Raw genomic sequence first — 11,231 nt, 5'->3', positions numbered from 1 at the left:
AGTAATTGAGTAAAACCAAAACTTATTATAAGCCACAGTCATCCTAGGGTCCCCCCTGCTATATAGCCTCCCTGGGTCTGTGGGTTGCAGTCTGATTGTTCTTTATTTTATATCTAGAATCCACTTATGAGTGAGTACATACCATGTTTGTCCTTCTGGGTTTGGGTTTCCTCACTCAGGATGATATTTTCTAGTTCCATCCATTTGCCTGCAAATTTCATGCTTTCATTGTTTTTCCTCTGCTGAGTAGTACTCCATTGTGTATATGTACCACATTTTCTTAATCCACTCTTCAGTTGATGGGCATCTTGGCTGTTTCCAGGTTTTGGCTATTACAAATAGTGCTGCTATGAACATAGTTGAGCATGTATCTTTGTGGTATGATTGAGCATTCCTTGGGTATATGCCCAAGAGTGGTATGGCTGGGTCTTGAGGTAGATCGATTCTCAATTTTCTGAGAAACCTCCATACTGTTTTCCACAGTGGTTGTACAAGTTTGCATTCTCACCAACAGTGAAGGAGTGTTCCCTTTGCTCCATATCCTCTCCAACATTGACTGTCATTAGTGTTTTTGATCATAGCCATTCTGACAGATGTAAGGTGGTATCTCAGAGTCGTTTTGATTTGCATTTCTCTGATGATTAAAGATGTTGAGCAATTCTTTAAATGTCTTTCAGCCATTTGTGATTCTTCTTTTGAGAATTCTCTGTTTAGCTCTTTAGCCCATTTTTTAAATTGGGTTGTTCAGTATTTTGATGTCCAGTTTCTTGAGTTATTTATATACTTTGGAGATTGGTCCTCTGTCAGATGTGGGGTTGGTGAAGGTCTTTTCCCATTTTGTAGGCTGTCTGTTTGTCTTATTGACCATGTCTCTTGCCCTACAAAAGCTTCTCAGTTTCAAGAGGTCCCATTTATTAATTGTTGTGCTCAGTGTCTGTGCTGCTGGTGTTTTATTTAGGAAGTGATCTCCTATGCCAATGCGTTCAAGAGTGCTTCCTACTTTCTCTTCTATTAAGTTTAGTGTAACTGGATTTATGTTGAAGTCTTTGATCCACTTGGACTTGAGTTTTGTGCATGATGACAGATTTGGATCTATTTGTAATCTTTTACATATTGACATCCAGTTATGCCAGCACCATTTGTTGAAGATACTTTCTTTTTTCCATTGTATAGTTTTGGCTTCTTTGTCAAAAGTCAGGTGTTCATATGTGTGTGGATTAATGTCAGGGTCTTCAATTCGATTCCATTGTTCTGTATTTTGGTTTTCATGCCAGTACCAAACTGTTTTTATTACTATAGCTCTATCGTAGAGCTTGATGTTAGGGATGATGATGCCTCCAGAGGTTGCTTTATTACACAGGATTCTTTTAGCTATCCTAGGTCTTTTGTTTTTCCATATGAAGTTTCCAAGTCTGTGAAGAATTGTGTTGGGATTTTGATGGGGATTACACTGAATCTGTAGATTGCTTTTGGTAAGATTGCCATTTTTACTATGTTAATCCTATCTATTCATGAGCATGGGCGATTCTTCCATTTTTTGATATCTTCTTCAGTTTTTCTTTAGAGATTTAAAGTTCTTATCAAAAAGATTCTTCACTTGTTTAGTTAGTGTTATCCCAAGGTATTTTATATAATTTGTGGCTATTGTAAAGGGTGGTGTTCCTCTGACTTCTTTCTCAGCCCTTTTATCATTTGTACAACACACTTCTTTCTCTTGGGCTGTTTCCACTTCCTGTTAGCAGCTCTCCTGGGCAGGTATCCCACCGCTCTGGCATCTCCAACATCTTCAGGTCTCCAAGGCAATCCAGGCTCCAACTTCACAGCTTCACTCAATGGCCTCTCTAGGCCTCCATTCAGGGGCACCCCTGACACATGCCTAACCTCAGTGGCTTTCTTTAGTCACAGAGGCAAATTCCATAACCTGTTTCCTCTCTCCTTAACTGTAAAGCCAGAACCACATGGCTGAAGCTGCCAAGTTCTACTGCTTGCTGGGGCTGGAACATGGCACCTTTGTCTAATTACATCTTCACCAGCTTTCTGTTTTCCATGGTTTCCTTCACTGCCTAAGTTTGGCTGTTCTGGAACCTGATCTTTAGAACAGGCTGGCATCAAACTCGGAGATCCACCAGCCTTTGCCTTCTGAGTGCTAGGATAAAGGCATGCACCACCATCCCCTGTTTTAAGCTATTCTTTAATTCCTGTTCATAAGTTGGACCCTTAGCTGGGTGGGATCTTATCCTGAGGTCATCACTCTCTTTATTCCATTTCTTCATCCATTTATCTCCTTCAACACAGGACTTGGCTCCATTCCACTTCCTGGTGCTCCTTTTCTCCCCAAATTTTACCTATTCTAATTTACCTGCTCAGCTTGCTCCTTTTCATTATAAATCTTCATTACAGTTACCACTAATAACCACATGACAGAGTCTGTACTAGGCTGTTTTGAGATTTCCTCTGCCAATGGAATTAATCCAAAATTCTTCACTTTAGCCTCAGACAGACTCCTCAGACAAGGGCAAATAGCAGCTACATTCTTCAACAAAATATCTCAAGACGAGTCTCTAGGCCAATTGCCAACATTCTCTTCCTCTGAAACCCCTTGATTCAGCCCCCCACAGTTCATCAGCACCACTGTCTGCCATGTGCCTATGAGGAGGGCCCATTAAGTGTCACTTAAAGCACTCAAGTGCTTTTCTAATCCACAATCCCAAGGTTCATATTCCTTCAAATGAAAGCATGGTCAGGCCTATCACAACAATACCCCAGTCCCCAAAATCAACTTCTGTCTTAGTTAGGGTTTTTATTGCTATAAAGAGACACCATGACCATGGCAACTCTTAAAAAGAAAGCATTTAATTGTGAGTGCCTTACAGTTTCAGAGGTTCAGTTCATTCATTACCATCATGGCAGGAAGCATGGCAGCATGCAGGCAGACATGGTGCTAGAGAAGGAGCTGAGAGTTCTACATATTGATCTGCAGGCAACAGGAAGCAGTCTGCCTCACTGGGCAAGGCTTTAGCATATATGAGACCTCAAAGCCCACCTCCACAGTGACAAACTTCCTCCAACAAGACCATACCTACTCCAACAAGGCCACACCTCCTAATAGTGCTACTTCCTTTAGGGGTCGGGTTTTTTTTTTTTTTCCAAACCACCACATCCTTTAATGCAGGGTCTCACTATGTAGCCCTGTCTGGCCTGGAACTCACTATGTAGACCAGACTAGCCTTAAACTCACAGAGATCCTCTTGCCTCTGTCTTCCTAGTGCTGGGATTAAATGCATTCACCACCATGCGATCTTACTAGCTTTTCAAAGCCATTCCCATGTTCCCTACTTATCATTACTCCAAAAGGAAAAACTTCACAACCAGAGAGCAGTCAACTGTCCCTGTGGAGCGAATCCCGTGTCTCAGATGGGATTCTATATGCTATAAACCTTCACTTCCTGGCTAATGTTGACAGTGGCTCCTTAATGACACGCAGTGATTAATAACCCTATGTCAGGATTTCACAATACGAAGCTCAAATTGCAAACTTAATCCAGTGAAAATACACACCAGGTATTTATATTGAAAATACTTGTTGAAAGACTTCCCACCTATAGACACATACAACATAGCTCCCAGGGAATAGAACATCATTTTCCTAAAATTTTGGCAAGAAGCTGAGGAGCCCTGGTAAGACTGGCACCTTGGCGGAACATTTCTTCCCCGCTGTGGCACCCAGCCAGCTTCTGACAGTCCTGATCCTGCTTCTCAGAGCTGCAAATGTCTGGAAGAGATTTTTCTCTTCTTTACTTTGTGGTCCTAACTCACAACCTACAGCAGTCATAAAAGAAGAAAGGTATTGGTGGAAACATGATGCAATACTGAGGGGCCATCCCACTTTAAGATGAAGTTTGAAATGCATACCCAAGCGACAGACTCATCTGGGTCCAGGCTGTGTTAAGGTGGTCAAGGTGCAGAGAAACCAGTGGAGGCACTTGGGGAGAGGGTTCAGTCAGTGAGGTGCCTGTTGGGAAAGCATGGGGATACACAACACCCACAAAAAAATGGTAAAAGCCAAGTATGGAACACATGGAGGCATATGCCTTTAATCCCAAGACTCAGGACGCTGAGGCAGGGGGAGCTCCGTGAGTTGGAGGCCAGCCTCATGTACATAGCAAATTCAGAACACTGAGGGATACAAGGTGAGATTCTGTTTAAAAAACAAAACAAGCGTGGTGTGCACGCTTTAATCCAGCACTGGGAGGCAGAGCAGAGATCTCTGTGAGTCGAGCCAGCCTGGCTACCAGTGAGCTCCAGAAAGGCGCAAAGCTACACAGAGAACCCTGTCTCGAAAACCCCCCCCCCCAAAAAAAAAAAAAAAAACCAAAACAAAACTGAGTGTGGCTAGCATGTATCTATACCCAGCATTGGAGTGATACAGACAGAATGATCCTGGAACTCATGTCAGCTAGCCTGCCCTGACCAGTGAGCTCACAGTTCAATCAAAGATGCTGTTGCAAGCTGCTGGAGCAATGACTCCAGTGTTTAAAAGCACTTCTGCAGCACCCATGTGATGCATCATAACTATCTGTAACTCCAGTTCCAGGGGCTCTGACATCCTCTTCTGCCAGCTGCAGGTACACACACACACACACACACACACACACACACAACACACCACACACTACACACGCACATAGGCAGACAAAAGTTATATACATAAACCAAATAAACACCTCTTAAAAGAGGAGAGAGAGAGAGAGAGAGAGAGAGAGAGAGAGAGAGAGAGAGAGAGAGAGAGAACCTGTCTCAAAAAACAAGTTTGGATACTTAGCTGGCAGAGAAGTTATCATGACCACAAAGGTGGTTTCCCAGGGTGAGGCTTATCCATTATCCTTGGGACATTCTGACTCCGGTGTTTTCCCCAAATGCAGAAAACTCAACTGCATAATGTGTGGAAGCGGAGACTATGCTCACATTCTCCCCTATAAGAATAAACATTAAAAAAAAAAATTAAGGGAGAGAGTAATTGAGGAAGACACCTGATGTCAAATTCTACATGCACCTGTGTACACATGCATGCATGTGCACATACACACACATCACACATATACACACACACCACACACACACACACCACACACACACCACACACACACACACACACACACACCACACACACACCACACACACACACCACACACACACACACACACACACACACACACCACATACACACACACACACACACACACACACACACACACACACACACACGGAAATCAATGGAGATCTGAAATGCTCCTTGGTTCAAGGTGGGACAAGTCACACAGAGGCCCTTCTTCCTTCCTCTTGGGACTTTTGGCATGGAAGTTAGGGATGACAAAAATAAGTCTCTCTGTCACTCATAACAGCATCACAAGTGATTATGCTTCCTCAATCAGGCAGATCATAATTTATTATGCATTCATTTATGAAATATGTCTGACACCCACTCTCTTTAAATTGCTCACAGCCCTGGGAGGGGCCCAGTCACGAATACAAAGAGCTACAAAGCAGAAGGCTATGTGGTGGAAGGAGAAGGCAGAGCACAGAGGAGGGTCCTCTGACTTGACCTTTGAACACCAACAGCAGGACAACCGGAGAGTCTCAGAGCAGGGACCTGGGCCACCAATGCCGGACATCTAAACCAAGTCCGGGGTCCAGGCACAAAATCAAAGTCAAGAGCCAGAAGGACAACGCAAAGGGTCCAGAAGAAATGCTCATTCCTGGAGCACAGATTCCAAATCTGGGGTCCAAGGTGGGGGGCAGATTGATCACAAAATGGGAAAGTCAGCACCAGTGACATGAGCATCCACGTTGCCTCTTCACCCTCTCTTCTGGGACACCCCTCATGATCCTGCAACTAATGGATCAAGAGAGCTCAGCAGAGACCCCCAACTTTCACGAGCTTGTCAGGGTCTGTGATAAATGTGGATCCGTCAGATTGGATTGGGAGGATTGGGGATGCAGTAAAGAGAGGAACTTCTTCCTCTTTGGGATGCATGGGAAATGATGGAAGGGGAGGAATGTAGCTGGCAGTCCAGGGGCGAGCAGGGGCCGCATGCAGGGGCCACGTGCTCATGGATTCCAAGTACGTGAGGGGCTGGGACTACTCATGGGCTCGTGTCAGCGGCCAGCCTCCAGAGGTTGTAGTTTGTCTTGGGGACCCAGCTTTGAAACTGTGGGCGTGAGCCTGGAAGAAGTGGTATAATTTAAGGTGGGGGTGGGGTGGGGGCACAAAACATTGCCGGCAGTAAAATATCGTTGAAAGCACAGTTACCAAACATCAACTCAACATCGGATGCATAATGAATCCAAGGTATTGAGGGCGTCACTCACCTATGTGGTATCACACAACCTTGGTTCCGGACAGTGCTGAACTACAAACCCCTGTGCCTTGTAGTGAAGGTACTGTGTGCCATATGACATCGACATTCACTGCTCGCATTTAATTATGGAAAACAAAACCTACCACCGTTATTAAGCATGTAGGTATCCAATTAGGAGATCTTCAAACTGTATTGGGCTAGAATGTTTGCTTTTACAAATCGCTGCTTGAGGGCTGGCAGGACAGCTCAGTGGGTAAAGATACAGGCCGCCAAGCTTGAAGACCTAAGTTCAATGCTCAGGACCCACGTGGTAGAAGAGAAGTGAGTCCCACGCATTGTTCCCTGTCCTTCACACACTGTTGCACACAGACACAAGTACACCCATAATAAAATTTCTTTTAATTACTGCCTGGGTTCTGATTTAAATTTGTAAGAAATTGTTCCATGAATCTTGGCATGGGATTAGGGCAGCATTGCCAACAGTTTCTGAAATGCCCATTTTTTTTTGTATGATGCAGTTAAGTGAAGCTGTGTGCTCGACACTGACTCCTACAAAATCAAATATTGATCAACTCTGAAAAAAAAGTCAGTGTAGATCCACATCCTGCAGTATCAGATAGTCAACCAAGATTTAATTTTGTTGTTGCTGCTGGTTTTGTTTTGTTTGTTTTTGGAGACAGGGTTTCTCTGGGTAGCCCTGGCTGACCAGGAACTCACTCGGTTGATCTGCTGGCCTCGAACTCAGAGACCCTCCACCCCCTGCCTCTGCCTCCTAAGTGCTGGGATTAAATTCGTGTGCCACCACCACCCGGTTTAGGATTCAATTCTTTAAGTGAAAATCACCCAGCACACCCATCTCACCCATGTTCCAGTCTGCTTTCATTTTTAATAAAATGGTTATAAATGGTGAAACTCTGAGGTATATGTGTGTACATAAACATATACACACATGCGTAAGTGTATGTCTTAAATAACTGTTTTAGCATATTCTTTCTCTCACTCTATGTGTGTGTGTATGTGTGTGCATGTATCTTTTTTAAGTCGTGTGTGCTCTGTCAGTTCCTGCATGCCATGGAGCATGTGTAGAAGCACCTCCCGGGCTGGTCCTTGCCTTCCCACTGCCTTGCCTGAGACAGGGTCTCTTGTTATTAATTGCTGTGTAGCCCAAGCTAGCTAGCTCAGAGCCTCTGGGGATTCTTCTGTCTCCACCTCCCGTCACACCATAGCAGAGCTGGGACCACAGACACACACTTCTGTGCTGGGCTTTATGTGGTCCTACGGATCCAACCCCAGGTCCTCAGGCTTGTGTGGCAAGCTTTTGACTCATTGAGTCTTCTCCTCAGCCCAAGAATAAATTTCTTTACCAGTAAGTTTTTGCTTCACATACTTACTTTACATAGCTGCATATCCAGAGCTGTGTAAACATCTCTAAGGCAAAAGAGGTCATAAGTGGGAAAACACTTAAAAAACCCAGCTAGACACACACACAAAATATCTTCAATTAAGACCCATTGTCGGGCCTGGTGCACACCTTTAATATCAGCATTCAGGAGGCAGAGACAGGTGGATCTCTGTGAGTCTGAGGCCAGTCTGGCCTGCATATTGGAGTTCCAGGACAGCCAGAGCTACATAGCGAGACCCTGTCTTTTTTTTTTTTTTTTTTTTTTTTTTTTTTTTCAGAGCTGAGGACCAAATCCAGGGCCTTGCCACTGAGCTAAATCCCCAACCCTGAGACCCTGCCTAAAAAAAGAGAAGTAGAAGAAGAAGAGGAGGAGGAGGAGGGAGGAAGGGGAAGAGGGGATGAGGAGGAGGAGAAAGAAGGAGGAGAAGGCAGAGAAGGAAGAAGAAGGAGAAAGAGGAAGAAGAGGAAGAAGGAGGAGGAGAAGGAATAATAATAATGAAGAAGGAGGAGGAGGAGGGGGAAGGAGGAGGAGGAGGGGGAGGAGGGGGAGGAGGAGGAGAAGAAGGAGGAGCTGTCTCTGAGCCCTCAGGCTGCTGGCAATTGTCCTCACCTTACTGGTAGACCTGAGAACAGGAGTTGTCATCCAGCTCTGTCCCATGTCCAGAGACCAGGGCACTAGGAACAGGTGGCCTTTGTGAGCAGTTCATTTGTCTCTTCCTGGCTTAGCTGGGCTATATCTAAAGTAGGATGGAAGTGTGGGAACCCCACACTTCCACCCATGTACGGGGGTCCCCTTCTCCACGGGTCTGCTTTCATGGTTTCAGTTGCAGTCAGTCATGGTCAGAAAATAATCAATGGGCAATTTAAGAGATAATCAATTCATAAATTAGAAATAACTGTTACTATAGTCTATCACTTCATCTTTCTAATTTATTATTAGTTACTATTACCAATTTCTTACTATTATTTTTATTTAATTTATCTAAACTTTATCTAAGTGTGTATGCACAAGAAAAATCGGATACGGTGTGTAAGTTCAGAGTTATGGGGGATTCAAGGCATCCACTGGGTGTCTTGGAACAGATGCCCTGATGATGGGGAGGCGGTATCATGTAAAGTTACCTGTAAATTGCTTTATGTTCATCAAAGCATCTGGAGTTCCAAAAGATGATTACACCAAGTCTTGGACTCATCCTAGGATTGGGGTAAGGAAACCAAGGCTCAGAGAAGGTCAGGCCACCACTCATGACCTAAGACGGGAAGCCAGGCCTGCCAGGAACCTTCTCCGGTGAACTCCTAGCTGCCGGGCACCATTGTTCCTCTGGAAGAGGCAAGGCAACATGAGGGCTCCCTCTTCCAAGGGTCTGTGGTCTCACCAGAATGCCTGCTCCTCAGGCCAGGTGAGTTTCATTTTATGGCAGAAATCAGTCCAGCTGGGCCTTTCAGGCAACATCCCAGGAAGATGTTTTTGGGGAAAGTGCTCGTAATAATATTTATGCATTTATAGGGCCCCTATTTTTCTGAGCATTTTACAGTCTGTTGAACTGAGTCATCGGCCTCCTGTGGGTAATTGCTGTGTTTATAACTCACAGCTCCTTTTGAGGATTAGGAAGGGTGAGGCTGGGTGTCTATTCCAGCTAACCCACTCCTCAACCTCTTCCCCTGTGGGATTACAGTCCTCCAGCGTGACAGGGGCCCTCCGGCACCCCAGGCTCTTTCCTGATACTTCCTGGGACCACCTAGATCCATCTTGTAGACACTTTGCGACACCAGGCAGTGGCAGGTCACCTTTCCGTCGCTCCCTTCACTCTCCACAGCATCGTTGGAGCCCAAACCAGGGACTCTGCTAGCCGGGGGAGCTCTCTGTGCAGCAGTGAAAAGCGTTTTAAACTTGTATATGAACTGGGATTTTTCTCGAGGAGCTTGAGGGTGTGGACCAAGAAGTGGAACCCTCCCCAGGGCTCTACATTGCACAACTCAGTCCTGCTTGGGGCCCTGCCAGTCCCTTCTTCACTCTGTGTCCCTGCCTGCTGCTACTCTGGGAAGCTCCCTCTTTTATACACTGCCTTGCAGATCTGCCTTGCAAATCCCTCTACTCTGCCTTGCAAATCTCCCCATTCTCAGGAAGCGGCTTCAAAGCCAACATTTGACCTCACTCCAAAGTGTCTTCTTGTCTGGTACTCAGCAACCACTCTTGTTTGCTCAGCTTCCTCCTCCACACTTCCTCCTCCCCCTCCTCTCTTCCTTCTCCTCCTCCTTTCTCCACCCATCCCCCACGTCCATGATCACATGTAGCCCAGGCTGGTACATGAACTGAACTCAGTATATAGCCAAGGATGACCTTGAACTCCTTACCTCTACCATCTCCAAAGTGTTTGGATTACAGACCTGGACTACTGCACCCACCATTTTAAAAATTATTATATTTTGAATTTGGTATATATGTGTTTGTGTGAATGTGGCTATGTGCGTAAGAGTGTAGGTCCCAAGAAGATCAGAGGTATCAAATCCTCTGGAGCTGGCAGTTGTGAGCCACTCAACAGGGTGCGGGCATGGAACTCCAGTCTTTTGCAAAAGCAGTACAGCCTTCTACCTGATGAGACATCTCTTTAGCTCCCCCACCCACTTTTTTCTGAGACAGCCTTCCTATGTAGCCCAAGCTGAACTCAAACTCCTGTGAGGAAATCCTCATGCCTCAGCCTCCCATGTGCTAGGATTACAAGTGTGTTTCACCATAGCAATACAATTACAAGTGTTTCGCTTAGCAATACAATTCTTTTTTTTTTCTTTCTAATTTTTATGTGTATGGGTGTTTTGTCTGCATGTGTGTATGTCTGTGCACCCAGAAGCCAGAAGAGGGTGTTGGGTTCTCTGGAACTGGAGTTACAGATGGTTATGAGCGGCCACGTGGGTGCTGGGAGCAGAATCCAGTTCCCTTGGGAGAGCAGCAGGGCTCTTAAGCACAGAGCCACTCTCCAGCCCGGCAATAACATTCTTGAAGTCAGAGTTGTTTATTGGAATGATGTCTAGACAGCAAGTGGGACAGACCCAATGGGACATGGCGCCACGTCCCACACCACCCTACGAATCTTGGGTGTGCTTCCTCCAAGCACTAGGGACTAGCTGAAGGACTTGAACAAGTTCGGCAAATGCTCTGCCATTGAGATATATCCCAGCCCTTAGGTTCTTCATTAGCCAGGAGGGAGGGAGGGGGAGAGAGAGAGAGAGAGAGAGAGAGAGAGAGAGAGAGAGAGAGAGAGAGAGCGCACTCGAGGGCGATTGTCTGACCCAGGGCCTCTCAGTGCTAGGCAACTCTTCTACCACTGAGCTAAGCCTCATCTCTAGCAGACAATGTTCGAATCAGACACAGACATCTCTCCAAATGACAAAATATTTAGTCTAAAGCCTTAAAGCCAAATGAAGCTTGCAAACACCTCCTATCCAGTCAGTGCTGTTCTTAAAATGGGAGT

The 11,231-nt window shown here is 45.5% G+C and overlaps 1 non-coding gene across 1 annotated transcript; it reads left to right on the top strand.

Annotated features, from left to right (window-relative positions):
* The first annotated feature begins 4,814 nt into the window (after positions 1 to 4,814).
* On the top strand, positions 4,815 to 4,976 carry LOC114692185. The gene has a single exon (XR_003734362.1). It is a non-coding gene; the product is annotated as a U1 spliceosomal RNA (small nuclear RNA).
* The last annotated feature ends 6,255 nt before the right edge of the window (positions 4,977 to 11,231 follow it).

This window comes from Peromyscus leucopus, chromosome 7 (assembly GCF_004664715.2).
Source record: "Peromyscus leucopus breed LL Stock chromosome 7, UCI_PerLeu_2.1, whole genome shotgun sequence".
Lineage (NCBI taxonomy): Eukaryota > Metazoa > Chordata > Mammalia > Rodentia > Cricetidae > Peromyscus > Peromyscus leucopus.
The sequence above is the reverse complement of the archived record's forward strand: the minus strand, read 5'-3'. Positions and strand labels throughout refer to the sequence as shown.